This window comes from Urocitellus parryii, unplaced genomic scaffold (genome assembly GCF_045843805.1).
Source record: "Urocitellus parryii isolate mUroPar1 unplaced genomic scaffold, mUroPar1.hap1 Scaffold_3685, whole genome shotgun sequence".
Lineage (NCBI taxonomy): Eukaryota > Metazoa > Chordata > Mammalia > Rodentia > Sciuridae > Urocitellus > Urocitellus parryii.
In genome coordinates this window covers 13364-41315 of record NW_027553313.1, presented here as the reverse complement: position 1 = coordinate 41315, position 27952 = coordinate 13364, and the positions used below count along the sequence as shown (strand labels likewise).

Here is a 27952-nt window from a genome sequence, read left to right as displayed (position 1 = left end):
TCCTGTGGCTGGAAGAGTTTGTTGGGCAGCTTAAGAGCCACATGGGAACTGAGCTCAGGCCGGCATGGCGAGGGCAAGTGAAAAGGCTGCAGTCCCTAAAGAGTGTGAACTGAGGAGCAGCAGGCTGCGGAGCAGGCCAGTCATGGTTGTTTTTCATGGGCATCCCTCTCTTTTGTCTCCTTGCATACGCATGGCAGGTCGTGTTTCCACGGAAGGAGTGAAAGGTTGCCGCCGGCTCCTCTGGCTGTGGGAAGATGCCCAGGGAGGACGGGGAACACCCGCATGCCCGTGCCCTCTGTTTCCTGAGTGTGGCCCTTCGTAGCTGAGGATGGTAAGCGTCTCCTGGCCCCAAGTCACCGAGGTTGCTCCTTGCCGGGTGAGGGTCACAAGCGTGGATCGATGATGACTCCCACAAAAACATTCCTTGGAAGCTGAACAAAATGAGTGAAAACTCTATACCGTCTCTCTCATCGAAAGTGAGGTCCACCACGTAGACGTAGGGGGCTGCAGTGAGCTGGGTGGTGGAGGGGAGAACCCTGTGGCCCTTTTTGGACGGGGGCTGTGTCAGAATGGACCCTGGAAGGGAAGGCCCTTTTCAGCCGAGTTCACCTGGCGTTAGGACCCCGAGCCTGTAGTCCTCTGAGGGTCAGTCCTCTTTTGGTTTCGGCATGCATGGGTGGTCCAGAGCTCCAGACGTTGAGGAAGACATTGGCCGGCCCGGCATGATTTCCTAGTGGGTGTTAGGCGGTAGGGTTCAGCCGTACTAGGAGGTCCTGGGCCGTGGCACAGGAGAATAGCTTTCCTCCTCTTGTGGACTGGAGACTTTTTTGCCAAGGCGAGTAGCACCGTGCTGGTCTGCTGGGTGTTCCAGAGAAAAATTGAGGTCCACTTTCGTCGGAAGGCGGAGCCGGGCCCAGCTCAAAGCATGGGAGACCCTGCTTTAATGCACAGGGGCGTGGTGTTTCCGGGAGTCTGATGGGTTTTCTCTTCTCCTGGAAATGCTACAGTGTTGCCAGTGGTATTGCCACACAATGTTGGCTGGAGCCAGGGTCCACCAGGGGAAGGAAGGGTGGGTCTCCAGAGGGACCAGTGCCTGGATGAGTAGATGGACATAGAGGGAATGCACATGGAGAAACTGGGTCTTACCGCAAGTGGGTACTTTTGCTGCCACTTCTGTTAATGGATCCTCCTGATAGATGGTTGGCTCTCGAGTTGGGGCATCAGAAGTGCTTCAGGAAAAAGCCTTAGTATCCTTGTGTGCTTTTGGTCCGCCCGTGAGGCTGCATGCATGGTGGTTGCTGTGCATTCTGAAAGAGCATATAGGCAGTTTGGATCCCGAATGAGCCACCCAGGTGGCAGACCTCAGGGATGACTTCTCTTGTAGGAGGCACCTGCAAACCCGAGACGTCAGCTTCTAGTTTTTGAGCTTAGGACAGCCGCGAACGGTTTGGGTAGTGGAAAGGCCTAAGTGGGTCCAAAGTAGTGCGCAAGGATTGTTGCCTGTGCCTGAAGGAGGTAGAGAGTGATGAAATTCCCCTCTGTGCCAAGTGCCTTTCATAGGCGCTGGACAGGCGCTGAGGGTCTCCTCTCCTGCACAAGTTGTGGGGTTCAGGCATTGGAACGTGTGGGTGGGGCCGGAGCTCCTGTTGGAATGGACGTCACCTGGGGCTCCCAGATGCCCGTGGCGATGGCCCAGAAAGACAGGAGGTTTCCAGAGGACGTGCTTTCTCAAGTTCGCCCTTTCTTGCTTGGACATCCCGTGGAGGGAAGGAGTCAGGGTCAGATTGGTTTGCAGAGTTGGATGGAGATTCTCAGATGGGTTTCCTGTGGCTGGAAGAGTTTGTTGGGCAGCTTAAGAGCCACATGGGAACTGAGCTCAGGCCGGCATGGCGAGGGCAAGTGAAAAGGCTGCAGTCCCTAAAGAGTGTGAACTGAGGAGCAGCAGGCTGCGGAGCAGGCCAGTCATGGTTGTTTTTCATGGGCATCCCTCTCTTTTGTCTCCTTGCATACGCATGGCAGGTCGTGTTTCCACGGAAGGAGTGAAAGGTTGCCGCCGGCTCCTCTGGCTGTGGGAAGATGCCCAGGGAGGACGGGGAACACCCGCATGCCCGTGCCCTCTGTTTCCTGAGTGTGGCCCTTCGTAGCTGAGGATGGTAAGCGTCTCCTGGCCCCAAGTCACCGAGGTTGCTCCTTGCCGGGTGAGGGTCACAAGCGTGGATCGATGATGACTCCCACAAAAACATTCCTTGGAAGCTGAACAAAATGAGTGAAAACTCTATACCGTCTCTCTCATCGAAACTGAGGTCCACCACGTAGACGTAGGGGGCTGCAGTGAGCTGGGTGGTGGAGGGGAGAACCCTGTGGCCCTTTTTGGACGGGGGCTGTGTCGGAATGGACCCTGGAAGGGAAGGCCCTTTTCAGCCGAGTTCACCTGGCGTTAGGACCCCGAGCCTGTAGTCCTCTGAGGGTCAGTCCTCTTTTGGTTTCGGCATGCATGGGTGGTCCAGAGCTCCAGACGTTGAGGAAGACATTGGCCGGCCCGGCATGATTTCCTAGTGGGTGTTAGGCGGTAGGGTTCAGCCGTACTAGGAGGTTCTGGGCCGTGGCACAGGAGAATAGCTTTCCTCCTCTTGTGGACTGGAGACTTTTTTGCCAAGGCGAGTAGCACCGTGCTGGTCTGCTGGGTGTTCCAGAGAAAAATTGAGGTCCACTTTCGTCGGAAGGCGGAGCCGGGCCCAGCTCAAAGCATGGGAGACCCTGCTTTAATGCACAGGGGCGTGGTGTTTCCGGGAGTCTGATGGGTTTTCTCTTCTCCTGGAAATGCTACAGTGTTGCCAGTGGTATTGCCACACAATGTTGGCTGGAGCCAGGGTCCACCAGGGGAAGGAAGGGTGGGTCTCCAGAGGGACCAGTGCCTGGATGAGTAGATGGACATAGAGGGAATGCACATGGAGAAACTGGGTCTTACCGCAAGCGGGTACTTTTGCTGCCACTTCTGTTAATGGATCCTCCTGATAGATGGTTGGCTCTCGAGTTGGGGCATCAGAAGTGCTTCAGGAAAAAGCCTTAGTATCCTTGTGTGCTTTTGGTCCGCCCGTGAGGCTGCATGCATGGTGGTTGCTGTGCATTCTGAAAGAGCATATAGGCAGTTTGGATCCCGAATGAGCCACCCAGGTGGCAGACCTCAGGGATGACTTCTCTTGTAGGAGGCACCTGCAAACCCGAGACGTCAGCTTCTAGTTTTTGAGCTTAGGACAGCCGTGAATGGTTTGGGTAGTGGAAAGGCCTAAGTGGGTCCAAAGTAGTGCGCAAGGATTGTTGCCTGTGCCTGAAGGAGGTAGAGAGTGATGAAATTCCCCTCTGTGCCAAGTGCCTTTCATAGGCGCTGGACAGGCGCTGAGGTCTCCTCTCCTGCACAAGTTGTGGGGTTCAGGCATTGGAACGTGTGGGTGGGGCCGGAGCTCCTGTTGGAATGGACGTCACCTGGGGCTCCCAGATGCCCGTGGCGATGGCCCAGAAAGGCAGGAGGTTTCCAGAGGACGTGCTTTCTCAAGTTCGCCCTTTCTTGCTTGGACATCCCGTGGAGGGAAGGAGTCAGGGTCAGATTGGTTTGCAGAGTTGGATGGAGATTCTCAGATGGGTTTCCTGTGGCTGGAAGAGTTTGTTGGGCAGCTTAAGAGCCACATGGGAACTGAGCTCAGGCCGGCATGGCGAGGGCAAGTGAAAAGGCTGCAGTCCCTAAAGAGTGTGAACTGAGGAGCAGCAGGCTGCGGAGCAGGCCAGTCATGGTTGTTTTTCATGGGCATCCCTCTCTTTTGTCTCCTTGCATACGCATGGCAGGTCGTGTTTCCACGGAAGGAGTGAAAGGTTGCCGCCGGCTCCTCTGGCTGTGGGAAGATGCCCAGGGAGGACGGGGAACACCCGCATGCCCGTGCCCTCTGTTTCCTGAGTGTGGCCCTTCGTAGCTGAGGATGGTAAGCCGTCTCCTGGCCCCAAGTCACCGAGGTTGCTCCTTGCCGGGTGAGGGTCACAAGCGTGGATCGATGATGACTCCCACAAAAACATTCCTTGGAAGCTGAACAAAATGAGTGAAAACTCTATACCGTCTCTCTCATCGAAACTGAGGTCCACCACGTAGACGTAGGGGGCTGCAGTGAGCTGGGTGGTGGAGGGGAGAACCCTGTGGCCCTTTTTGGACGGGGGCTGTGTCGGAATGGACCCTGGAAGGGAAGGCCCATTTCAGCCGAGTTCACCTGGCGTTAGGACCCCGAGCCTGTAGTCCTCTGAGGGTCAGTCCTCTTTTGGTTTCGGCATGCATGGGTGCTCCAGAGCTCCAGACGTTGAGGAAGACATTGGCCTGCCCGGCATGATTTCCTAGTGGGTATTCGGCGGTAGGGTTCAGCCGTACTAGGAGGTTCTGGGCCGTGGCACAGGAGAATAGCTTTCCTCCTCTTGTGGACTGGAGACTTTTTTGCCAAGGCGAGTAGCACCGTGCTGGTCTGCTGGGTGTTCCAGAGAAAAATTGAGGTCCACTTTCGTCGGAAGGCGGAGCCGGGCCCAGCTCAAAGCATGGGAGACCCTGCTTTAGTGCACAGGGGCGTGGTGTTTCCGGGAGTCTGATGGGTTTTCTCTTCTCCTGGAAATGCTACAGTGTTGCCAGTGGTATTGCCACACAATGTTGGCTGGAGCCACGGTCCACCAGGGGAAGGAAGGGTGGGTCTCCAGAGGGACCAGTGCCTGGATGAGTAGATGGACATAGAGGGAATGCACATGGAGAAACTGGGTCTTACCGCAAGCGGGTACTTTTGCTGCCACTTCTGTTAATGGATCCTCCTGATAGATGGTTGGCTCTCGAGTTGGGGCATCAGAAGTGCTTCAGGAAAAAGCCTTAGTATCCTTGTGTGCTTTTGGTCCGCCCGTGAGGCTGCATGCATGGTGGTTGCTGTGCATTCTGAAAGAGCATATAGGCAGTTTGGATCCCGAATGAGCCACCGTGGTGGCAGACCTCAGGGATGACTTCTCTTGTAGGAGGCGCCTGCAAACCCGAGACGTCAGCTTCTAGTTTTTGAGCATACGACAGCCGCGAACGGTTTGGGTAGTGGAAAGGCCTAAGTGGGTCCAAATTAGTGCGCAAGGATTGTTGCCTGTGCCTGAAGGAGGTAGAGAGTGATGAAATTCCCCTCTGTGCCAAGTGCCTTTCATAGGCGCTGGACAGGCGCTGAGGGTCTCCTCTCCTGCACAAGTTGTGGGGTTCAGGCATTGGAACGTGTGGGTGGGGCCGGAGCTCCTGTTGGAATGGACGTCACCTGGGGCTCCCAGATGCCCGTGGCGATGGCCCAGAAAGGCAGGAGGTTTCCAGAGGACGTGCTTTCTCAAGTTCGCCCTTTCTTGCTTGGACATCCCGTGGAGGGAAGGAGTCAGGGTCAGATTGGTTTGCAGAGTTGGATGGAGATTCTCAGATGGGTTTCCTGTGGCTGGAAGAGTTTGTTGGGCAGCTTAAGAGCCACATGGGAACTGAGCTCAGGCCGGCATGGCGAGGGCAAGTGAAAAGGCTGCAGTCCCTAAAGAGTGTGAACTGAGGAGCAGCAGGCTGCGGAGCAGGCCAGTCATGGTTGTTTTTCATGGGCATCCCTCTCTTTTGTCTCCTTGCATACGCATGGCAGGTCGTGTTTCCACGGAAGGAGTGAAAGGTTGCCGCCGGTCCTCTGGCTGTGGGAAGATGCCCAGGGAGGACGGGGAACACCCGCATGCCCGTGCCCTCTGTTTCCTGAGTGTGGCCCTTCGTAGCTGAGGATGGTAAGCGTCTCCTGGCCCCAAGTCACCGAGGTTGCTCCTTGCCGGGTGAGGGTCACAAGCGTGGATCGATGATGACTCCCACAAAAACATTCCTTGGAAGCTGAACAAAATGAGTGAAAACTCTATACCGTCTCTCTCATCGAAAGTGAGGTCCACCACGTAGACGTAGGGGGCTGCAGTGAGCTGGGTGGTGGAGGGGAGAACCCTGTGGCCCTTTTTGGACGGGGGCTGTGTCAGAATGGACCCTGGAAGGGAAGGCCCTTTTCAGCCGAGTTCACCTGGCGTTAGGACCCCGAGCCTGTAGTCCTCTGAGGGTCAGTCCTCTTTTGGTTTCGGCATGCATGGGTGCTCCAGAGCTCCAGACGTTGAGGAAGACATTGGCCGGCCCGGCATGATTTCCTAGTGGGTGTTAGGCGGTAGGGTTCAGCCGTACTAGGAGGTCCTGGGCCGTGGCACAGGAGAATAGCTTTCCTCCTCTTGTGGACTGGAGACTTTTTTGCCAAGGCGAGTAGCACCGTGCTGGTCTGCTGGGTGTTCCAGAGAAAAATTGAGGTCCACTTTCGTCGGAAGGCGGAGCCGGGCCCAGCTCAAAGCATGGGAGACCCTGCTTTAATGCACAGGGGCGTGGTGTTTCCGGGAGTCTGATGGGTTTTCTCTTCTCCTGGAAATGCTACAGTGTTGCCAGTGGTATTGCCACACAATGTTGGCTGGAGCCACGGTCCACCAGGGGAAGGAAGGGTGGGTCTCCAGAGGGACCAGTGCCTGGATGAGTAGATGGACATAGAGGGAATGCACATGGAGAAACTGGGTCTTACCGCAAGTGGGTACTTTTGCTGCCACTTCTGTTAATGGATCCTCCTGATAGATGGTTGGCTCTCGAGTTGGGGCATCAGAAGTGCTTCAGGAAAAAGCCTTAGTATCCTTGTGTGCTTTTGGTCCGCCCGTGAGGCTGCATGCATGGTGGTTGCTGTGCATTCTGAAAGAGCATATAGGCAGTTTGGATCCCGAATGAGCCACCCAGGTGGCAGACCTCAGGGATGACTTCTCTTGTAGGAGGCACCTGCAAACCCGAGACGTCAGCTTCTAGTTTTTGAGCTTAGGACAGCCGCGAACGGTTTGGGTAGTGGAAAGGCCTAAGTGGGTCCAAAGTAGTGCGCAAGGATTGTTGCCTGTGCCTGAAGGAGGTAGAGAGTGATGAAATTCCCCTCTGTGCCAAGTGCCTTTCATAGGCGCTGGACAGGCGCTGAGGGTCTCCTCTCCTGCACAAGTTGTGGGGTTCAGGCATTGGAACGTGTGGGTGGGGCCGGAGCTCCTGTTGGAATGGACGTCACCTGGGGCTCCCAGATGCCCGTGGCGATGGCCCAGAAAGGCAGGAGGTTTCCAGAGGACGTGCTTTCTCAAGTTCGCCCTTTCTTGCTTGGACATCCCGTGGAGGGAAGGAGTCAGGGTCAGATTGGTTTGCAGAGTTGGATGGAGATTCTCAGATGGGTTTCCTGTGGCTGGAAGAGTTTGTTGGGCAGCTTAAGAGCCACATGGGAACTGAGCTCAGGCCGGCATGGCGAGGGCAAGTGAAAAGGCTGCAGTCCCTAAAGAGTGTGAACTGAGGAGCAGCAGGCTGCGGAGCAGGCCAGTCATGGTTGTTTTTCATGGGCATCCCTCTCTTTTGTCTCCTTGCATACGCATGGCAGGTCGTGTTTCCACGGAAGGAGTGAAAGGTTGCCGCCGGCTCCTCTGGCTGTGGGAAGATGCCCAGGGAGGACGGGGAACACCCGCATGCCCGTGCCCTCTGTTTCCTGAGTGTGGCCCTTCGTAGCTGAGGATGGTAAGCGTCTCCTGGCCCCAAGTCACCGAGGTTGCTCCTTGCCGAGTGAGGGTCACAAGCGTGGATCGATGATGACTCCCACAAAAACATTCCTTGGAAGCTGAACAAAATGAGTGAAAACTCTATACCGTCTCTCTCATCGAAACTGAGGTCCACCACGTAGACGTAGGGGGCTGCAGTGAGCTGGGTGGTGGAGGGGAGAACCCTGTGGCCCTTTTTGGACGGGGGCTGTGTCAGAATGGACCCTGGAAGGGAAGGCCCTTTTCAGCCGAGTTCACCTGGCGTTAGGACCCCGAGCCTGTAGTCCTCTGAGGGTCAGTCCTCTTTTGGTTTCGGCATGCATGGGTGGTCCAGAGCTCCAGACGTTGAGGAAGACATTGGCCTGCCCGGCATGATTTCCTAGTGGGTATTCGGCGGTAGGGTTCAGCCGTACTAGGAGGTTCTGGGCCGTGGCACAGGAGAATAGCTTTCCTCCTCTTGTGGACTGGAGACGTTTTTGCCAAGGCGAGTAGCACCGTGCTGGTCTGCTGGGTGTTCCAGAGAAAAATTGAGGTCCACTTTCGTCGGAAGGCGGAGCCGGGCCCAGCTCAAAGCATGGGAGACCCTGCTTTAGTGCACAGGGGCGTGGTGTTTCCGGGAGTCTGATGGGTTTTCTCTTCTCCTGGAAATGCTACAGTGTTGCCAGTGGTATTGCCACACAATGTTGGCTGGAGCCACGGTCCACCAGGGGAAGGAAGGGTGGGTCTCCAGAGGGACCAGTGCCTGGATGAGTAGATGGACATAGAGGGAATGCACATGGAGAAACTGGGTCTTACCGCAAGCAGGTACTTTTGCTGCCACTTCTGTTAATGGATCCTCCTGATAGATGGTTGGCTCTCGAGTTGGGGCATCAGAAGTGCTTCAGGAAAAAGCCTTAGTATCCTTGTGTGCTTTTGGTCCGCCCGTGAGGCTGCATGCATGGTGGTTGCTGTGCATTCTGAAAGAGCATATAGGCAGTTTGGATCCCGAATGAGCCACCGTTGTGGCAGACCTCAGGGATGACTTCTCTTGTAGGAGGCGCCTGCGAACCCGAGACGTCAGCTTCTAGTTTTTGAGCATAGGACAGCCGCGAACGGTTTGGGTAGTGGAAAGGCCTAAGTGGGTCCAAATTAGTGCGCAAGGATTGTTGCCTGTGCCTGAAGGAGGTAGAGAGTGATGAAATTCCCCTCTGTGCCAAGTGCCTTTCATAGGCGCTGGACAGGCGCTGAGGGTCTCCTCTCCTGCACAAGTTGTGGGGTTCAGGCATTGGAACGTGTGGGTGGGGCCGGAGCTCCTGTTGGAATGGACGTCACCTGGGGCTCCCAGATGCCCGTGGCGATGGCCCAGAAAGGCAGGAGGTTTCCAGAGGACGTGCTTTCTCAAGTTCGCCCTTTCTTGCTTGGACATCCCGTGGAGGGAAGGAGTCAGGGTCAGATTGGTTTGCAGAGTTGGATGGAGATTCTCAGATGGGTTTCCTGTGGCTGGAAGAGTTTGTTGGGCAGCTTAAGAGCCACATGGGAACTGAGCTCAGGCCGGCATGGCGAGGGCAACTGAAAAGGCTGCAGTCCCTAAAGAGTGTGAACTGAGGAGCAGCAGGCTGCGGAGCAGGCCAGTCATGGTTGTTTTTCATGGGCATCCCTCTCTTTTGTCTCCTTGCATACGCATGGCAGGTCGTGTTTCCACGGAAGGAGTGAAAGGTTGCCGCCGGCTCCTCTGGCTGTGGGAAGATGCCCAGGGAGGACGGGGAACACCCGCATGCCCGTGCCCTCTGTTTCCTGAGTGTGGCCCTTCGTAGCTGAGGATGGTAAGCGTCTCCTGGCCCCAAGTCACCGAGGTTGCTCCTTGCCGGGTGAGGGTCACAAGCGTGGATCGATGATGACTCCCACAAAAACATTCCTTGGAAGCTGAACAAAATGAGTGAAAACTCTATACCGTCTCTCTCATCGAAACTGAGGTCCACCACGTAGACGTAGGGGGCTGCAGTGAGCTGGGTGGTGGAGGGGAGAACCCTGTGGCCCTTTTTGGACGGGGGCTGTGTCAGAATGGACCCTGGAAGGGAAGGCCCATTTCAGCCGAGTTCACCTGGCGTTAGGACCCCGAGCCTGTAGTCCTCTGAGGGTCAGTCCTCTTTTGGTTTCGGCATGCATGGGTGGTCCAGAGCTCCAGACGTTGAGGAAGACATTGGCCGGCCCGGCATGATTTCCTAGTGGGTGTTAGGCGGTAGGGTTCAGCCGTACTAGGAGGTTCTGGGCCGTGGCACAGGAGAATAGCTTTCCTCCTCTTGTGGACTGGAGACTTTTTTGCCAAGGCGAGTAGCACCGTGCTGGTCTGCTGGGTGTTCCAGAGAAAAATTGAGGTCCACTTTCGTCGGAAGGCGGAGCCGGGCCCAGCTCAAAGCATGGGAGACCCTGCTTTAATGCACAGGGCGTGGTGTTTCCGGGAGTCTGATGGGTTTTCTCTTCTCCTGGAAATGCTACAGTGTTGCCAGTGGTATAGCCACACAATGTTGGCTGGAGCCAGGGTCCACCAGGGGAAGGAAGGGTGGGTCTCCAGAGGGACCAGTGCCTGGATGAGTAGATGGACATAGAGGGAATGCACATGGAGAAACTGGGTCTTACCGCAAGCGGGTACTTTTGCTGCCACTTCTGTTAATGGATCCTCCTGATAGATGGTTGGCTCTCGAGTTGGGGCATCAGAAGTGCTTCAGGAAAAAGCCTTAGTATCCTTGTGTGCTTTTGGTCCGCCCGTGAGGCTGCATGCATGGTGGTTGCTGTGCATTCTGAAAGAGCATATAGGCAGTTTGGATCCCGAATGAGCCACCCAGGTGGCAGACCTCAGGGATGACTTCTCTTGTAGGAGGCACCTGCAAACCCGAGACGTCAGCTTCTAGTTTTTGAGCTTAGGACAGCCGCGAACGGTTTGGGTAGTGGAAAGGCCTAAGTGGGTCCAAAGTAGTGCGCAAGGATTGTTGCCTGTGCCTGAAGGAGGTAGAGAGTGATGAAATTCCCCTCTGTGCCAAGTGCCTTTCATAGGCGCTGGACAGGCGCTGAGGGTCTCCTCTCCTGCACAAGTTGTGGGGTTCAGGCATTGGAACGTGTGGGTGGGGCCGGAGCTCCTGTTGGAATGGACGTCACCTGGGGCTCCCAGATGCCCGTGGCGATGGCCCAGAAAGGCAGGAGGTTTCCAGCGGACGTGCTTTCTCAAGTTCGCCCTTTCTTGCTTGGACATCCCGTGGAGGGAAGGAGTCAGGGTCAGATTGGTTTGCAGAGTTGGATGGAGATTCTCAGATGGGTTTCCTGTGGCTGGAAGAGTTTGTTGGGCAGCTTAAGAGCCACATGGGAACTGAGCTCAGGCCGGCATGGCGAGGGCAAGTGAAAAGGCTGCAGTCCCTAAAGAGTGTGAACTGAGGAGCAGCAGGCTGCGGAGCAGGCCAGTCATGGTTGTTTTTCATGGGCATCCCTCTCTTTTGTCTCCTTGCATACGCATGGCAGGTCGTGTTTCCACGGAAGGAGTGAAAGGTTGCCGCCGGCTTCTCTGGCTGTGGGAAGATGCCCAGGGAGGACGGGGAACACCCGCATGCCCGTGCCCTCTGTTTCCTGAGTGTGGCCCTTCGTAGCTGAGGATGGTAAGCGTCTCCTGGCCCCAAGTCACCGAGGTTGCTCCTTGCCGGGTGAGGGTCACAAGCGTGGATCGATGATGACTCCCACAAAAACATTCCTTGGAAGCTGAACAAAATGAGTGAAAACTCTATACCGTCTCTCTCATCGAAAGTGAGGTCCACCACGTAGACGTAGGGGGCTGCAGTGAGCTGGGTGGTGGAGGGGAGAACCCTGTGGCCCTTTTTGGACGGGGACTGTGTCAGAATGGACCCTGGAAGGGAAGGCCCATTTCAGCCGAGTTCACCTGGCGTTAGGACCCCGAGCCTGTAGTCCTCTGAGGGTCAGTCCTCTTTTGGTTTCGGCATGCATGGGTGGTCCAGAGCTCCAGACGTTGAGGAAGACATTGGCCTGCCCGGCATGATTTCCTAGTGGGAATTCGGCGGTAGGGTTCAGCCGTACTAGGAGGTTCTGGGCCGTGGCACAGGAGAATAGCTTTCCTCCTCTTGTGGACTGGAGACGTTTTTGCCAAGGCGAGTAGCACCGTGCTGGTCTGCTGGGTGTTCCAGAGAAAAATTGAGGTCCACTTTCGTCGGAACGCGGAGCCGGGCCCAGCTCAAAGCATGGGAGACCCTGCTTTAGTGCACAGGGGCGTGGTGTTTCCGGGAGTCTGATGGGTTTTCTCTTCTCCTGGAAATGCTACAGTGTTGCCAGTGGTATTGCCACACAATGTTGGCTGGAGCCACGGTCCACCAGGGGAAGGAAGGGTGGGTCTCCAGAGGGACCAGTGCCTGGATGAGTAGATGGACATAGAGGGAATGCACATGGAGAAACTGGGTCTTACCGCAAGCAGGTACTTTTGCTGCCACTTCTGTTAATGGATCCTCCTGATAGATGGTTGGCTCTCGAGTTGGGGCATCAGAAGTGCTTCAGGAAAAAGCCTTAGTATCCTTGTGTGCTTTTGGTCCGCCCGTGAGGCTGCATGCATGGTGGTTGCTGTGCATTCTGAAAGAGCATATACACAGTTTGGATCCCGAATGAGCCACCGTGGTGGCAGACCTCAGGGATGACTTCTCTTGTAGGAGGCGCCTGCGAACCCGAGACGTCAGCTTCTAGTTTTTGAGCATAGGACAGCCGCGAACGGTTTGGGTAGTGGAAAGGCCTAAGTGGGTCCAAATTAGTGCGCAAGGATTGTTGCCTGTGCCTGAAGGAGGTAGAGAGTGATGAAATTCCCCTCTGTGCCAAGTGCCTTTCATAGGCGCTGGACAGGCGCTGAGGGTCTCCTCTCCTGCACAAGTTGTGGGGTTCAGGCATTGGAACGTGTGGGTGGGGCCGGAGCTCCTGTTGGAATGGACGTCACCTGGGGCTCCCAGATGCCCGTGGCGATGGCCCAGAAAGGCAGGAGGTTTCCAGAGGACGTGCTTTCTCAAGTTCGCCCTTTCTTGCTTGGACATCCCGTGGAGGGAAGGAGTCAGGGTCAGATTGGTTTGCAGAGTTGGATGGAGATTCTCAGATGGGTTTCCTGTGGCTGGAAGAGTTTGTTGGGCAGCTTAAGAGCCACATGGGAACTGAGCTCAGGCCGGCATGGCGAGGGCAAGTGAAAAGGCTGCAGTCCCTAAAGAGTGTGAACTGAGGAGCAGCAGGCTGCGGAGCAGGCCAGTCATGGTTGTTTTTCATGGGCATCCCTCTCTTTTGTCTCCTTGCATACGCATGGCAGGTCGTGTTTCCACGGAAGGAGTGAAAGGTTGCCGCCGGCTCCTCTGGCTGTGGGAAGATGCCCAGGGAGGACGGGGAACACCCGCATGCCCGTGCCCTCTGTTTCCTGAGTGTGCCCCTTCGTAGCTGAGGATGGTAAGCGTCTCCTGGCCCCAAGTCACCGAGGTTGCTCCTTGCCGGGTGAGGGTCACAAGCGTGGATCGATGATGACTCCCACAAAAACATTCCTTGGAAGCTGAACAAAATGAGTGAAAACTCTATACCGTCTCTCTCATCGAAACTGAGGTCCACCACGTAGACGTAGGGGGCTGCAGTGAGCTGGGTGGTGGAGGGGAGAACCCTGTGGCCCTTTTTCGACAGGGGCTGTGTCAGAATGGACCCTGGAAGGGAAGGCCCATTTCAGCCGAGTTCACCTGGCGTTAGGACCCCGAGCCTGTAGTCCTCTGAGGGTCAGTCCTCTTTTGGTTTCGGCATGCATGGGTGCTCCAGAGCTCCAGACGTTGAGGAAGACATTGGCCTGCCCGGCATGATTTCCTAGTGGGTATTCGGCGGTAGGGTTCAGCCGTACTAGGAGGTTCTGGGCCGTGGCACAGGAGAATAGCTTTCCTCCTCTTGTGGACTGGAGACTTTTTTGCCAAGGCGAGTAGCACCGTGCTGGTCTGCTGGGTGTTCCAGAGAAAAATTGAGGTCCACTTTCGTCGGAAGGCGGAGCCGGGCCCAGCTCAAAGCATGGGAGACCCTGCTTTAGTGCACAGGGGCGTGGTGTTTCCGGGAGTCTGATGGGTTTTCTCTTCTCCTGGAAATGCTACAGTGTTGCCAGTGGTATTGCCACACAATGTTGGCTGGAGCCACGGTCCACCAGGAGAAGGAAGGGTGGGTCTCCAGAGGGACCAGTGCCTGGATGAGTAGATGGACATAGAGGGAATGCACATGGAGAAACTGGGTCTTACCGCAAGCAGGTACTTTTGCTGCCACTTCTGTTAATGGATCCTCCTGATAGATGGTTGGCTCTCGAGTTGGGGCATCAGAAGTGCTTCAGGAAAAAGCCTTAGTATCCTTGTGTGCTTTTGGTCCGCCCGTGAGGCTGCATGCATGGTGGTTGCTGTGCATTCTGAAAGAGCATATAGGCAGTTTGGATCCCGAATGAGCCACCCAGGTGGCAGACCTCAGGGATGACTTCTCTTGTAGGAGGCGCCTGCGAACCCGAGACGTCAGCTTCTAGTTTTTGAGCATAGGACAGCCGCGAACGGTTTGGGTAGTGGAAAGGCCTAAGTGGGTCCAAATTAGTGCGCAAGGATTGTTGCCTGTGCCTGAAGGAGGTAGAGAGTGATGAAATTCCCCTCTGTGCCAAGTGCCTTTCATAGGCGCTGGACAGGCGCTGAGGGTCTCCTCTCCTGCACAAGTTGTGGGGTTCAGGCATTGGAACGTGTGGGTGGGGCCGGAGCTCCTGTTGGAATGGACGTCACCTGGGGCTCCCAGATGCCCGTGGCGATGGCCCAGAAAGGCAGGAGGTTTCCAGCGGACGTGCTTTCTCAAGTTCGCCCTTTCTTGCTTGGACATCCCGTGGAGGGAAGGAGTCAGGGTCAGATTGGTTTGCAGAGTTGGATGGAGATTCTCAGATGGGTTTCCTGTGGCTGGAAGAGTTTGTTGGGCAGCTTAAGAGCCACATGGGAACTGAGCTCAGGCCGGCATGGCGAGGGCAAGTGAAAAGGCTGCAGTCCCTAAAGAGTGTGAACTGAGGAGCAGCAGGCTGCGGAGCAGGCCAGTCATGGTTGTTTTTCATGGGCATCCCTCTCTTTTGTCTCCTTGCATACGCATGGCAGGTCGTGTTTCCACGGAAGGAGTGAAAGGTTGCCGCCGGCTCCTCTGGCTGTGGGAAGATGCCCAGGGAGGACGGGGAACACCCGCATGCCCGTGCCCTCTGTTTCCTGAGTGTGGCCCTTCGTAGCTGAGGATGGTAAGCGTCTCCTGGCCCCAAGTCACCGAGGTTGCTCCTTGCCGGGTGAGGGTCACAAGCGTGGATCGATGATGACTCCCACAAAAACATTCCTTGGAAGCTGAACAAAATGAGTGAAAACTCTATACCGTCTCTCTCATCGAAACTGAGGTCCACCACGTAGACATAGGGGGCTGCAGTGAGCTGGGTGGTGGAGGGGAGAACCCTGTGGCCCCTTTTCGACAGGGGCTGTGTCGGAATGGACCCTGGAAGGGAAGGCCCATTTCAGCCGAGTTCACCTGGCGTTAGGACCCCGAGCCTGTAGTCCTCTGAGGGTCAGTCCTCTTTTGGTTTCGGCATGCATGGGTGCTCCAGAGCTCCAGACGTTGAGGAAGACATTGGCCTGCCCGGCATGATTTCCTAGTGGGTATTCGGCGTTAGGGTTCAACCGTACTAGGAGGTTCTGGGCCGTGGCACAGGAGAACAGCTTTCCTCCTCTTGTGGACTGGAGACGTTTTTGCCAAGGCGAGTAGCACCGTGCTGGTCTGCTGGGTGTTCCAGAGAAAAATTGAGGTCCACTTTCGTTGGAACGCGGAGCCGGGCCCAGCTCAAAGCATGGGAGACCCTGCTTTAGTGCACAGGGGCGTGGTGTTTCCGGGAGTCTGATGGGTTGTCTCTTCTCCTGGAAATGCTACAGTGTTGCCAGTGGTATTGCCACACAATGTTGGCTGGAGCCACGGTCCACCAGGGGAAGGAAGGGTGGGTCTCCAGAGGGACCAGTGCCTGGATGAGTAGATGGACATAGAGGGAATGCACATGGAGAAACTGGGTCTTACCGCAAGCGGGTACTTTTGCTGCCACTTCTGTTAATGGATCCTCCTGATAGATGGTTGGCTCTCGAGTTGGGGCATCAGAAGTGCTTCAGGAAAAAGCCTTAGTATCCTTGTGTGCTTTTGGTCCGCCCGTGAGGCTGCATGCATGGTGGTTGCTGTGCATTCTGAAAGAGCATATAGGCAGTTTGGATCCTGAATGAGCCACCGTGGTGGCAGACCTCAGGGATGACTTCTCTTGTAGGAGGCGCCTGCGAACCCGAGACGTCAGCTTCTAGTTTTTGAGCATAGGACAGCCGCGAACGGTTTGGGTAGTGGAAAGGCCTAAGTGGGTCCAAATTAGTGCGCAAGGATTGTTGCCTGTGCCTGAAGGAGGTAGAGAGTGATGAAATTCCCCTCTGTGCCAAGTGCCTTTCATAGGCGCTGGACAGGCGCTGAGGGTCTCCTCTCCTGCACAAGTTGTGGGGTTCAGGCATTGGAACGTGTGGGTGGGGCCGGAGCTCCTGTTGGAATGGACGTCACCTGGGGCTCCCAGATGCCCGTGGCGATGGCCCAGAAAGGCAGGAGGTTTCCAGAGGACGTGCTTTCTCAAGTTCGCCCTTTCTTGCTTGGACATCCCGTGGAGGGAAGGAGTCAGGGTCAGATTGGTTTGCAGAGTTGGATGGAGATTCTCAGATGGGTTTCCTGTGGCTGGAAGAGTTTGTTGGGCAGCTTAAGAGCCACAAGGGAACTGAGCTCAGGCCGGCATGGCGAGGGCAAGTGAAAAGGCTGCAGTCCCTAAAGAGTGTGAACTGAGGAGCAGCAGGCTGCGGAGCAGGCCAGTCATGGTTGTTTTTCATGGGCATCCCTCTCTTTTGTCTCCTTGCATACGCATGGCAGGTCGTGTTTCACGGAAGGAGTGAAAGGTTGCCGCCGGCTCCTCTGGCTGTGGGAAGATGCCCAGGGAGGACGGGGAACACCCGCATGCCCGTGCCCTCTGTTTCCTGAGTGTGGCCCTTCGTAGCTGAGGATGGTAAGCGTCTCCTGGCCCCAAGTCACCGAGGTTGCTCCTTGCCGGGTGAGGGTCACAAGCGTGGATCGATGATGACTCCCACAAAAACATTCCTTGGAAGCTGAACAAAATGAGTGAAAACTCTATACCGTCTCTCTCATCGAAACTGAGGTCCACCACGTAGACGTAGGGGGCTGCAGTGAGCTGGGTGGTGGAGGGGAGAACCCTGTGGCCCTTTTTGGACGGGGGCTGTGTCAGAATGGACCCTGGAAGGGAAGGCCCATTTCAGCCGAGTTCACCTGGCGTTAGGACCCCGAGCCTGTAGTCCTCTGAGGGTCAGTCCTCTTTTGGTTTCGGCATGCATGGGTGGTCCAGAGCTCCAGACGTTGAGGAAGACATTGGCCGGCCCGGCATGATTTCCTAAAGGGTGTTAGGCGGTAGGGTTCAGCCGTACTAGGAGGTTCTGGGCCGTGGCACAGGAGAATAGCTTTCCTCCTCTTGTGGACTGGAGACTTTTTTGCCAAGGCGAGTAGCACCGTGCTGGTCTGCTGGGTGTTCCAGAGAAAAATTGAGGTCCACTTTCGTCGGAAGGCGGAGCCGGGCCCAGCTCAAAGCATGGGAGACCCTGCTTTAATGCACAGGGGCGTGGTGTTTCCGGGAGTCTAATGGGTTTTCTCTTCTCCTGGAAATGCTACAGTGTTGCCAGTGGTATAGCCACACAATGTTGGCTGGAGCCAGGGTCCACCAGGGGAAGGAAGGGTGGGTCTCCAGAGGGACCAGTGCCTGGATGAGTAGATGGACATAGAGGGAATGCACATGGAGAAACTGGGTCTTACCGCAAGCGGGTACTTTTGCTGCCACTTCTGTTAATGGATCCTCCTGATAGATGGTTGGCTCTCGAGTTGGGGCATCAGAAGTGCTTCAGGAAAAAGCCTTAGTATCCTTGTGTGCTTTTGGTCCGCCCGTGAGGCTGCATGCATGGTGGTTGCTGTGCATTCTGAAAGAGCATATAGGCAGTTTGGATCCCGAATGAGCCATCCAGGTGGCAGACCTCAGGGATGACTTCTCTTGTAGGAGGCACCTGCAAACCCGAGACGTCAGCTTCTAGTTTTTGAGCTTAGGACAGCCGCGAACGGTTTGGGTAGTGGAAAGGCCTAAGTGGGTCCAAAGTAGTGCGCAAGGATTGTTGCCTGTGCCTGAAGGAGGTAGAGAGTGATGAAATTCCCCTCTGTGCCAAGTGCCTTTCATAGGCGCTGGACAGGCGCTGAGGGTCTCCTCTCCTGCACAAGTTGTGGGGTTCAGGCATTGGAACGTGTGGGTGGGGCCGGAGCTCCTGTTGGAATGGACGTCACCTGGGGCTCCCAGATGCCCGTGGCGATGGCCCAGAAAGGCAGGAGGTTTCCAGAGGACGTGCTTTCTCAAGTTCGCCCTTTCTTGCTTGGACATCCCGTGGAGGGAAGGAGTCAGGGTCAGATTGGTTTGCAGAGTTGGATGGAGATTCTCAGATGGGTTTCCTGTGGCTGGAAGAGTTTGTTGGGCAGCTTAAGAGCCACATGGGAACTGAGCTCAGGCCGGCATGGCGAGGGCAAGTGAAAAGGCTGCAGTCCCTAAAGAGTGTGAACTGAGGAGCAGCAGGCTGCGGAGCAGGCCAGTCATGGTTGTTTTTCATGGGCATCCCTCTCTTTTGTCTCCTTGCATACGCATGGCAGGTCGTGTTTCCACGGAAGGAGTGAAAGGTTGCCACCGGCTCCTCTGGCTGTGGGAAGATGCCCAGGGAGGACGGGGAACACCCGCATGCCCGTGCCCTCTGTTTCCTGAGTGTGGCCCTTCGTAGCTGAGGATGGTAAGCGTCTCCTGGCCCCAAGTCACCGAGGTTGCTCCTTGCCGGGTGAGGGTCACAAGCGTGGATCGATGATGACTCCCACAAAAACATTCCTTGGAAGCTGAACAAAATGAGTGAAAACTCTATACCGTCTCTCTCATCGAAACTGAGGTCCACCACGTAGACGTAGGGGGCTGCAGTGAGCTGGGTGGTGGAGGGGAGAACCCTGTGGCCCTTTTTGGACGGGGACTGTGTCACAATGGACCCTGGAAGGGAAGGCCCATTTCAGCCGAGTTCACCTGGCGTTAGGACCCCGAGCCTGTAGTCCTCTGACGGTCAGTCCTCTTTTGGTTTCGGCATGCATGGGTGCTCCAGAGCTCCAGACGTTGAGGAAGACATTGGCCGGCCCGGCATGATTTCCTAGTGGGTATTCGGCGGTAGGGTTCAGCCGTACTAGGAGGTTCTGGGCCGTGGCACAGGAGAATAGCTTTCCTCCTCTTGTGGACTGGAGACGTTTTTGCCAAGGCGAGTAGCACCGTGCTGGTCTGCTGGGTGTTCCAGAGAAAAATTGAGGTCCACTTTCGTCGGAACGCGGAGCCGGGGCCCAGCTCAAAGCATGGGAGACCCTGCTTTAGTGCACAGGGGCGTGGTGTTTCCGGGAGTCTGATGGGTTTTCTCTTCTCCTGGAAATGCTACAGTGTTGCCAGTGGTATTGCCACACAATGTTGGCTGGAGCCACGGTCCACCAGGGGAAGGAAGGGTGGGTCTCCAGAGGGACCAGTGCCTGGATGAGTAGATGGACATAGAGGGAATGCACATGGAGAAACTGGGTCTTACCGCAAGCAGGTACTTTTGCTGCCACTTCTGTTAATGGATCCTCCTGATAGATGGTTGGCTCTCGAGTTGGGGCATCAGAAGTGCTTCAGGAAAAAGCCTTAGTATCCTTGTGTGCTTTTGGTCCGCCCGTGAGGCTGCATGCATGGTGGTTGCTGTGCATTCTGAAAGAGCATATACACAGTTTGGATCCCGAATGAGCCACCGTTGTGGCAGACCTCAGGGATGACTTCTCTTGTAGGAGGCGCCTGCGAACCCGAGACGTCAGCTTCTAGTTTTTGAGCATAGGACAGCCGCGAACGGTTTGGGTAGTGGAAAGGCCTAAGTGGGTCCAAAGTAGTGCGCAAGGATTGTTGCCTGTGCCTGAAGGAGGTAGAGAGTGATGAAATTCCCCTCTGTGCCAAGTGCCTTTCATAGGCGCTGGACAGGCGCTGAGGGTCTCCTCTCCTGCACAAGTTGTGGGGTTCAGGCATTGGAACGTGTGGGTGGGGCCGGAGCTCCTGTTGGAATGGACGTCACCTGGGGCTCCCAGATGCCCGTGGCGATGGCCCAGAAAGGCAGGAGGTTTCCAGAGGACGTGCTTTCTCAAGTTCGCCCTTTCTTGCTTGGACATCCCGTGGAGGGAAGGAGTCAGGGTCAGATTGGTTTGCAGAGTTGGATGGAGATTCTCAGATGGGTTTCCTGTGGCTGGAAGAGTTTGTTGGGCAGCTTAAGAGCCACATGGGAACTGAGCTCAGGCCGGCATGGCGAGGGCAACTGAAAAGGCTGCAGTCCCTAAAGAGTGTGAACTGAGGAGCAGCAGGCTGCGGAGCAGGCCAGTCATGGTTGTTTTTCATGGGCATCCCTCTCTTTTGTCTCCTTGCATACGCATGGCAGGTCGTGTTTCCACGGAAGGAGTGAAAGGTTGCCGCCGGTCCTCTGGCTGTGGGAAGATGCCCAGGGAGGACGGGGAACACCCGCATGCCCGTGCCCTCTGTTTCCTGAGTGTGGCCCTTCGTAGCTGAGGATGGTAAGCGTCTCCTGGCCCCAAGTCACCGAGGTTGCTCCTTGCCGGGTGAGGGTCACAAGCGTGGATCGATGATGACTCCCACAAAAACATTCCTTGGAAGCTGAACAAAATGAGTGAAAACTCTATACCGTCTCTCTCATCGAAAGTGAGGTCCACCACGTAGACGTAGGGGGCTGCAGTGAGCTGGGTGGTGGAGGGGAGAACCCTGTGGCCCTTTTTGGACGGGGGCTGTGTCAGAATGGACCCTGGAAGGGAAGGCCCTTTTCAGCCGAGTTCACCTGGCGTTAGGACCCCGAGCCTGTAGTCCTCTGAGGGTCAGTCCTCTTTTGGTTTCGGCATGCATGGGTGGTCCAGAGCTCCAGACGTTGAGGAAGACATTGGCCGGCCCGGCATGATTTCCTAGTGGGTGTTAGGCGGTAGGGTTCAGCCGTACTAGGAGGTCCTGGGCCGTGGCACAGGAGAATAGCTTTCCTCCTCTTGTGGACTGGAGACTTTTTTGCCAAGGCGAGTAGCACCGTGCTGGTCTGCTGGGTGTTCCAGAGAAAAATTGAGGTCCACTTTCGTCGGAAGGCGGAGCCGGGCCCAGCTCAAAGCATGGGAGACCCTGCTTTAATGCACAGGGGCGTGGTGTTTCCGGGAGTCTGATGGGTTTTCTCTTCTCCTGGAAATGCTACAGTGTTGCCAGTGGTATAGCCACACAATGTTGGCTGGAGCCAGGGTCCACCAGGGGAAGGAAGGGTGGGTCTCCAGAGGGACCAGTGCCTGGATGAGTAGATGGACATAGAGGGAATGCACATGGAGAAACTGGGTCTTACCGCAAGTGGGTACTTTTGCTGCCACTTCTGTTAATGGATCCTCCTGATAGATGGTTGGCTCTCGAGTTGGGGCATCAGAAGTGCTTCAGGAAAAAGCCTTAGTATCCTTGTGTGCTTTTGGTCCGCCCGTGAGGCTGCATGCATGGTGGTTGCTGTGCATTCTGAAAGAGCATATAGGCAGTTTGGATCCCGAATGAGCCACCCAGGTGGCAGACCTCAGGGATGACTTCTCTTGTAGGAGGCACCTGCAAACCCGAGACGTCAGCTTCTAGTTTTTGAGCTTAGGACAGCCGCGAACGGTTTGGGTAGTGGAAAGGCCTAAGTGGGTCCAAAGTAGTGCGCAAGGATTGTTGCCTGTGCCTGAAGGAGGTAGAGAGTGATGAAATTCCCCTCTGTGCCAAGTGCCTTTCATAGGCGCTGGACAGGCGCTGAGGGTCTCCTCTCCTGCACAAGTTGTGGGGTTCAGGCATTGGAACGTGTGGGTGGGGCCGGAGCTCCTGTTGGAATGGACGTCACCTGGGGCTCCCAGATGCCCGTGGCGATGGCCCAGAAAGACAGGAGGTTTCCAGAGGACGTGCTTTCTCAAGTTCGCCCTTTCTTGCTTGGACATCCCGTGGAGGGAAGGAGTCAGGGTCAGATTGGTTTGCAGAGTTGGATGGAGATTCTCAGATGGGTTTCCTGTGGCTGGAAGAGTTTGTTGGGCAGCTTAAGAGCCACATGGGAACTGAGCTCAGGCCGGCATGGCGAGGGCAAGTGAAAAGGCTGCAGTCCCTAAAGAGTGTGAACTGAGGAGCAGCAGGCTGCGGAGCAGGCCAGTCATGGTTGTTTTTCATGGGCATCCCTCTCTTTTGTCTCCTTGCATACGCATGGCAGGTCGTGTTTCCACGGAAGGAGTGAAAGGTTGCCGCCGGCTCCTCTGGCTGTGGGAAGATGCCCAGGGAGGACGGGGAACACCCGCATGCCCGTGCCCTCTGTTTCCTGAGTGTGGCCCTTCGTAGCTGAGGATGGTAAGCGTCTCCTGGCCCCAAGTCACCGAGGTTGCTCCTTGCCGGGTGAGGGTCACAAGCGTGGATCGATGATGACTCCCACAAAAACATTCCTTGGAAGCTGAACAAAATGAGTGAAAACTCTATACCGTCTCTCTCATCGAAAGTGAGGTCCACCACGTAGACGTAGGGGGCTGCAGTGAGCTGGGTGGTGGAGGGGAGAACCCTGTGGCCCTTTTTGGACGGGGGCTGTGTCAGAATGGACCCTGGAAGGGAAGGCCCTTTTCAGCCGAGTTCACCTGGCGTTAGGACCCCGAGCCTGTAGTCCTCTGAGGGTCAGTCCTCTTTTGGTTTCGGCATGCATGGGTGGTCCAGAGCTCCAGACGTTGAGGAAGACATTGGCCGGCCCGGCATGATTTCCTAGTGGGTGTTAGGCGGTAGGGTTCAGCCGTACTAGGAGGTCCTGGGCCGTGGCACAGGAGAATAGCTTTCCTCCTCTTGTGGACTGGAGACTTTTTTGCCAAGGCGAGTAGCACCGTGCTGGTCTTCTGGGTGTTCCAGAGAAAAATTGAGGTCCACTTTCGTCGGAAGGCGGAGCCGGGCCCAGCTCAAAGCATGGGAGACCCTGCTTTAATGCACAGGGGCGTGGTGTTTCCGGGAGTCTGATGGGTTTTCTCTTCTCCTGGAAATGCTACAGTGTTGCCAGTGGTATTGCCACACAATGTTGGCTGGAGCCAGGGTCCACCAGGGGAAGGAAGGGTGGGTCTCCAGAGGGACCAGTGCCTGGATGAGTAGATGGACATAGAGGGAATGCACATGGAGAAACTGGGTCTTACCGCAAGTGGGTACTTTTGCTGCCACTTCTGTTAATGGATCCTCCTGATAGATGGTTGGCTCTCGAGTTGGGGCATCAGAAGTGCTTCAGGAAAAAGCCTTAGTATCCTTGTGTGCTTTTGGTCCGCCCGTGAGGCTGCATGCATGGTGGTTGCTGTGCATTCTGAAAGAGCATATAGGCAGTTTGGATCCCGAATGAGCCACCCAGGTGGCAGACCTCAGGGATGACTTCTCTTGTAGGAGGCACCTGCAAACCCGAGACGTCAGCTTCTAGTTTTTGAGCTTAGGACAGCCGCGAACGGTTTGGGTAGTGGAAAGGCCTAAGTGGGTCCAAAGTAGTGCGCAAGGATTGTTGCCTGTGCCTGAAGGAGGTAGAGAGTGATGAAATTCCCCTCTGTGCCAAGTGCCTTTCATAGGCGCTGGACAGGCGCTGAGGGTCTCCTCTCCTGCACAAGTTGTGGGGTTCAGGCATTGGAACGTGTGGGTGGGGCCGGAGCTCCTGTTGGAATGGACGTCACCTGGGGCTCCCAGATGCCCGTGGCGATGGCCCAGAAAGACAGGAGGTTTCCAGAGGACGTGCTTTCTCAAGTTCGCCCTTTCTTGCTTGGACATCCCGTGGAGGGAAGGAGTCAGGGGTCAGATTGGTTTGCAGAGTTGGATGGAGATTCTCAGATGGGTTTCCTGTGGCTGGAAGAGTTTGTTGGGCAGCTTAAGAGCCACATGGGAACTGAGCTCAGGCCGGCATGGCGAGGGCAAGTGAAAAGGCTGCAGTCCCTAAAGAGTGTGAACTGAGGAGCAGCAGGCTGCGGAGCAGGCCAGTCATGGTTGTTTTTCATGGGCATCCCTCTCTTTTGTCTCCTTGCATACGCATGGCAGGTCGTGTTTCCACGGAAGGAGTGAAGGTTGCCGCCGGCTCCTCTGGCTGTGGGAAGATGCCCAGGGAGGACGGGGAACACCCGCATGCCCGTGCCCTCTGTTTCCTGAGTGTGGCCCTTCGTAGCTGAGGATGGTAAGCGTCTCCTGGCCCCAAGTCACCGAGGTTGCTCCTTGCCGGGTGAGGGTCACAAGCGTGGATCGATGATGACTCCCACAAAAAACATTCCTTGGAAGCTGAACAAAATGAGTGAAAACTCTATACCGTCTCTCTCATCGAAACTGAGGTCCACCACGTAGACGTAGGGGGCTGCAGTGAGCTGGGTGGTGGAGGGGAGAACCCTGTGGCCCTTTTTGGACGGGGGCTGTGTCGGAATGGACCCTGGAAGGGAAGGCCCTTTTCAGCCGAGTTCACCTGGCGTTAGGACCCCGAGCCTGTAGTCCTCTGAGGGTCAGTCCTCTTTTGGTTTCGGCATGCATGGGTGGTCCAGAGCTCCAGACGTTGAGGAAGACATTGGCCGGCCCGGCATGATTTCCTAGTGGGTGTTAGGCGGTAGGGTTCAGCCGTACTAGGAGGTTCTGGGCCGTGGCACAGGAGAATAGCTTTCCTCCTCTTGTGGACTGGAGACTTTTTTGCCAAGGCGAGTAGCACCGTGCTGGTCTGCTGGGTGTTCCAGAGAAAAATTGAGGTCCACTTTCGTCGGAAGGCGGAGCCGGGCCCAGCTCAAAGCATGGGAGACCCTGCTTTAATGCACAGGGGCGTGGTGTTTCCGGGAGTCTGATGGGTTTTCTCTTCTCCTGGAAATGCTACAGTGTTGCCAGTGGTATTGCCACACAATGTTGGCTGGAGCCAGGGTCCACCAGGGGAAGGAAGGGTGGGTCTCCAGAGGGACCAGTGCCTGGATGAGTAGATGGACATAGAGGGAATGCACATGGAGAAACTGGGTCTTACCGCAAGCGGGTACTTTTGCTGCCACTTCTGTTAATGGATCCTCCTGATAGATGGTTGGCTCTCGAGTTGGGGCATCAGAAGTGCTTCAGGAAAAAGCCTTAGTATCCTTGTGTGCTTTTGGTCCGCCCGTGAGGCTGCATGCATGGTGGTTGCTGTGCATTCTGAAAGAGCATATAGGCAGTTTGGATCCCGAATGAGCCACCCAGGTGGCAGACCTCAGGGATGACTTCTCTTGTAGGAGGCACCTGCAAACCCGAGACGTCAGCTTCTAGTTTTTGAGCTTAGGACAGCCGCGAATGGTTTGGGTAGTGGAAAGGCCTAAGTGGGTCCAAAGTAGTGCGCAAGGATTGTTGCCTGTGCCTGAAGGAGGTAGAGAGTGATGAAATTCCCCTCTGTGCCAAGTGCCTTTCATAGGCGCTGGACAGGCGCTGAGGGTCTCCTCTCCTGCACAAGTTGTGGGGTTCAGGCATTGGAACGTGTGGGTGGGGCCGGAGCTCCTGTTGGAATGGACGTCACCTGGGGCTCCCAGATGCCCGTGGCGATGGCCCAGAAAGGCAGGAGGTTTCCAGAGGACGTGCTTTCTCAAGTTCGCCCTTTCTTGCTTGGACATCCCGTGGAGGGAAGGAGTCAGGGTCAGATTGGTTTGCAGAGTTGGATGGAGATTCTCAGATGGGTTTCCTGTGGCTGGAAGAGTTTGTTGGGCAGCTTAAGAGCCACATGGGAACTGAGCTCAGGCCGGCATGGCGAGGGCAAGTGAAAAGGCTGCAGTCCCTAAAGAGTGTGAACTGAGGAGCAGCAGGCTGCGGAGCAGGCCAGTCATGGTTGTTTTTCATGGGCATCCCTCTCTTTTGTCTCCTTGCATACGCATGGCAGGTCGTGTTTCCACGGAAGGAGTGAAAGGTTGCCGCCGGCTCCTCTGGCTGTGGGAAGATGCCCAGGGAGGACGGGGAACACCCGCATGCCCGTGCCCTCTGTTTCCTGAGTGTGGCCCTTCGTAGCTGAGGATGGTAAGCGTCTCCTGGCCCAAGTCACCGAGGTTGCTCCTTGCCGGGTGAGGGTCACAAGCGTGGATCGATGATGACTCCCACAAAAACATTCCTTGGAAGCTGAACAAAATGAGTGAAAACTCTATACCGTCTCTCTCATCGAAACTGAGGTCCACCACGTAGACGTAGGGGGCTGCAGTGAGCTGGGTGGTGGAGGGGAGAACCCTGTGGCCCTTTTTCGACAGGGGCTGTGTCGGAATGGACCCTGGAAGTTAAGGCCCATTTCAGCCGAGTTCACCTGGCGTTAGGACCCCGAGCCTGTAGTCCTCTGAGGGTCAGTCCTCTTTTGGTTTCGGCATGCATGGGTGCTCCAGAGCTCCAGACGTTGAGGAAGACATTGGCCTGCCCGGCATGATTTCCTAGTGGGTATTCGGCGGTAGGGTTCAGCCGTACTAGGAGGTTCTGGGCCGTGGCACAGGAGAATAGCTTTCCTCCTCTTGTGGACTGGAGACTTTTTTGCCAAGGCGAGTAGCACCGTGCTGGTCTGCTGGGTGTTCCAGAGAAAAATTGAGGTCCACTTTCGTCGGAAGGCGGAGCCGGGCCCAGCTCAAAGCATGGGAGACCCTGCTTTAGTGCACAGGGGCGTGGTGTTTCCGGGAGTCTGATGGGTTTTCTCTTCTCCTGGAAATGCTACAGTGTTGCCAGTGGTATAGCCACACAATGTTGGCTGGAGCCAGGGTCCACCAGGGGAAGGAAGGGTGGGTCTCCAGAGGGACCAGTGCCTGGATGAGTAGATGGACATAGAGGGAATGCACATGGAGAAACTGGGTCTTACCGCAAGCGGGTACTTTTGCTGCCACTTCTGTTAATGGATCCTCCTGATAGATGGTTGGCTCTCGAGTTGGGGCATCAGAAGTGCTTCAGGAAAAAGCCTTAGTATCCTTGTGTGCTTTTGGTCCGCCCGTGAGGCTGCATGCATGGTGGTTGCTGTGCATTCTGAAAGAGCATATAGGCAGTTTGGATCCCGAATGAGCCACCCAGGTGGCAGACCTCAGGGATGACTTCTCTTGTAGGAGGCGCCTGCGAACCCGAGACGTCAGCTTCTAGTTTTTGAGCTTAGGACAGCCGCGAACGGTTTGGGTAGTGGAAAGGCCTAAGTGGGTCCAAAGTAGTGCGCAAGGATTGTTGCCTGTGCCTGAAGGAGGTAGAGAGTGATGAAATTCCCCTCTGTGCCAAGTGCCTTTCATAGGCGCTGGACAGGCGCTGAGGGTCTCCTCTCCTGCACAAGTTGTGGGGTTCAGGCATTGGAACGTGTGGGTGGGGCCGGAGCTCCTGTTGGAATGGACGTCACCTGGGGCTCCCAGATGCCCGTGGCGATGGCCCAGAAAGGCAGGAGGTTTCCAGAGGACGTGCTTTCTCAAGTTCGCCCTTTCTTGCTTGGACATCCCGTGGAGGGAAGGAGTCAGGGTCAGATTGGTTTGCAGAGTTGGATGGAGATTCTCAGATGGGTTTCCTGTGGCTGGAAGAGTTTGTTGGGCAGCTTAAGAGCCACATGGGAACTGAGCTCAGGCCGGCATGGCGAGGGCAACTGAAAAGGCTGCAGTCCCTAAAGAGTGTGAACTGAGGAGCAGCAGGCTGCGGAGCAGGCCAGTCATGGTTGTTTTTCATGGGCATCCCTCTCTTTTGTCTCCTTGCATACGCATGGCAGGTCGTGTTTCCACGGAAGGAGTGAAAGGTTGCCGCCGGCTCCTCTGGCTGTGGGAAGATGCCCAGGGAGGACGGGGAACACCCGCATGCCCGTGCCCTCTGTTTCCTGAGTGTGGCCCTTCGTAGCTGAGGATGGTAAGCGTCTCCTGGCCCCAAGTCACCGAGGTTGCTCCTTGCCGGGTGAGGGTCACAAGCGTGGATCGATGATGACTCCCACAAAAACATTCCTTGGAAGCTGAACAAAATGAGTGAAAACTCTATACCGTCTCTCTCATCGAAACTGAGGTCCACCACGTAGACGTAGGGGGCTGCAGTGAGCTGGGTGGTGGAGGGGAGAACCCTGTGGCCCTTTTTGGACGGGGGCTGTGTCGGAATGGACCCTGGAAGGGAAGGCCCATTTCAGCCGAGTTCACCTGGCGTTAGGACCCC

General features: G+C 55.9%; 16 non-coding genes across 16 annotated transcripts; all 16 read left to right on the top strand.

Moving 5' to 3' along the window:
• The first annotated feature begins 393 nt into the window (after window positions 1–393).
• LOC144252062 (small nucleolar RNA SNORD116) lies at window positions 394–485 on the top strand. Its single transcript, XR_013342898.1, has one exon. It is a non-coding gene; the product is annotated as a small nucleolar RNA SNORD116 (small nucleolar RNA).
• Window positions 486–2215: 1730 nt separating this feature from the next.
• Window positions 2216–2307, top strand: LOC144252055 (small nucleolar RNA SNORD116). The gene has a single exon (XR_013342891.1). It is a non-coding gene; the product is annotated as a small nucleolar RNA SNORD116 (small nucleolar RNA).
• Window positions 2308–4037: 1730 nt separating this feature from the next.
• Window positions 4038–4129, top strand: LOC144252054 (small nucleolar RNA SNORD116). The gene has a single exon (XR_013342890.1). It is a non-coding gene; the product is annotated as a small nucleolar RNA SNORD116 (small nucleolar RNA).
• A 1729-nt stretch (window positions 4130–5858) lies between these two features.
• Window positions 5859–5950, top strand: LOC144252061 (small nucleolar RNA SNORD116). Its single transcript, XR_013342897.1, has one exon. It is a non-coding gene; the product is annotated as a small nucleolar RNA SNORD116 (small nucleolar RNA).
• A 1730-nt stretch (window positions 5951–7680) lies between these two features.
• Window positions 7681–7772, top strand: LOC144252053 (small nucleolar RNA SNORD116). Its single transcript, XR_013342889.1, has one exon. It is a non-coding gene; the product is annotated as a small nucleolar RNA SNORD116 (small nucleolar RNA).
• A 1730-nt stretch (window positions 7773–9502) lies between these two features.
• On the top strand, window positions 9503–9594 carry LOC144252052 (small nucleolar RNA SNORD116). The gene has a single exon (XR_013342888.1). It is a non-coding gene; the product is annotated as a small nucleolar RNA SNORD116 (small nucleolar RNA).
• A 1729-nt stretch (window positions 9595–11323) lies between these two features.
• On the top strand, window positions 11324–11415 carry LOC144252060 (small nucleolar RNA SNORD116). The gene has a single exon (XR_013342896.1). It is a non-coding gene; the product is annotated as a small nucleolar RNA SNORD116 (small nucleolar RNA).
• A 1730-nt stretch (window positions 11416–13145) lies between these two features.
• Window positions 13146–13237, top strand: LOC144252051 (small nucleolar RNA SNORD116). The gene has a single exon (XR_013342887.1). It is a non-coding gene; the product is annotated as a small nucleolar RNA SNORD116 (small nucleolar RNA).
• A 1730-nt stretch (window positions 13238–14967) lies between these two features.
• Window positions 14968–15059, top strand: LOC144252050 (small nucleolar RNA SNORD116). The gene has a single exon (XR_013342886.1). It is a non-coding gene; the product is annotated as a small nucleolar RNA SNORD116 (small nucleolar RNA).
• A 1729-nt stretch (window positions 15060–16788) lies between these two features.
• LOC144252049 (small nucleolar RNA SNORD116) lies at window positions 16789–16880 on the top strand. Its single transcript, XR_013342885.1, has one exon. It is a non-coding gene; the product is annotated as a small nucleolar RNA SNORD116 (small nucleolar RNA).
• A 1730-nt stretch (window positions 16881–18610) lies between these two features.
• LOC144252048 (small nucleolar RNA SNORD116) lies at window positions 18611–18702 on the top strand. Its single transcript, XR_013342884.1, has one exon. It is a non-coding gene; the product is annotated as a small nucleolar RNA SNORD116 (small nucleolar RNA).
• A 1730-nt stretch (window positions 18703–20432) lies between these two features.
• LOC144252059 (small nucleolar RNA SNORD116) lies at window positions 20433–20524 on the top strand. Its single transcript, XR_013342895.1, has one exon. It is a non-coding gene; the product is annotated as a small nucleolar RNA SNORD116 (small nucleolar RNA).
• A 1730-nt stretch (window positions 20525–22254) lies between these two features.
• On the top strand, window positions 22255–22346 carry LOC144252058 (small nucleolar RNA SNORD116). The gene has a single exon (XR_013342894.1). It is a non-coding gene; the product is annotated as a small nucleolar RNA SNORD116 (small nucleolar RNA).
• A 1730-nt stretch (window positions 22347–24076) lies between these two features.
• On the top strand, window positions 24077–24169 carry LOC144252063 (small nucleolar RNA SNORD116). Its single transcript, XR_013342899.1, has one exon. It is a non-coding gene; the product is annotated as a small nucleolar RNA SNORD116 (small nucleolar RNA).
• Window positions 24170–25898: 1729 nt separating this feature from the next.
• Window positions 25899–25990, top strand: LOC144252047 (small nucleolar RNA SNORD116). The gene has a single exon (XR_013342883.1). It is a non-coding gene; the product is annotated as a small nucleolar RNA SNORD116 (small nucleolar RNA).
• Window positions 25991–27720: 1730 nt separating this feature from the next.
• On the top strand, window positions 27721–27812 carry LOC144252046 (small nucleolar RNA SNORD116). Its single transcript, XR_013342882.1, has one exon. It is a non-coding gene; the product is annotated as a small nucleolar RNA SNORD116 (small nucleolar RNA).
• The last annotated feature ends 140 nt before the right edge of the window (window positions 27813–27952 follow it).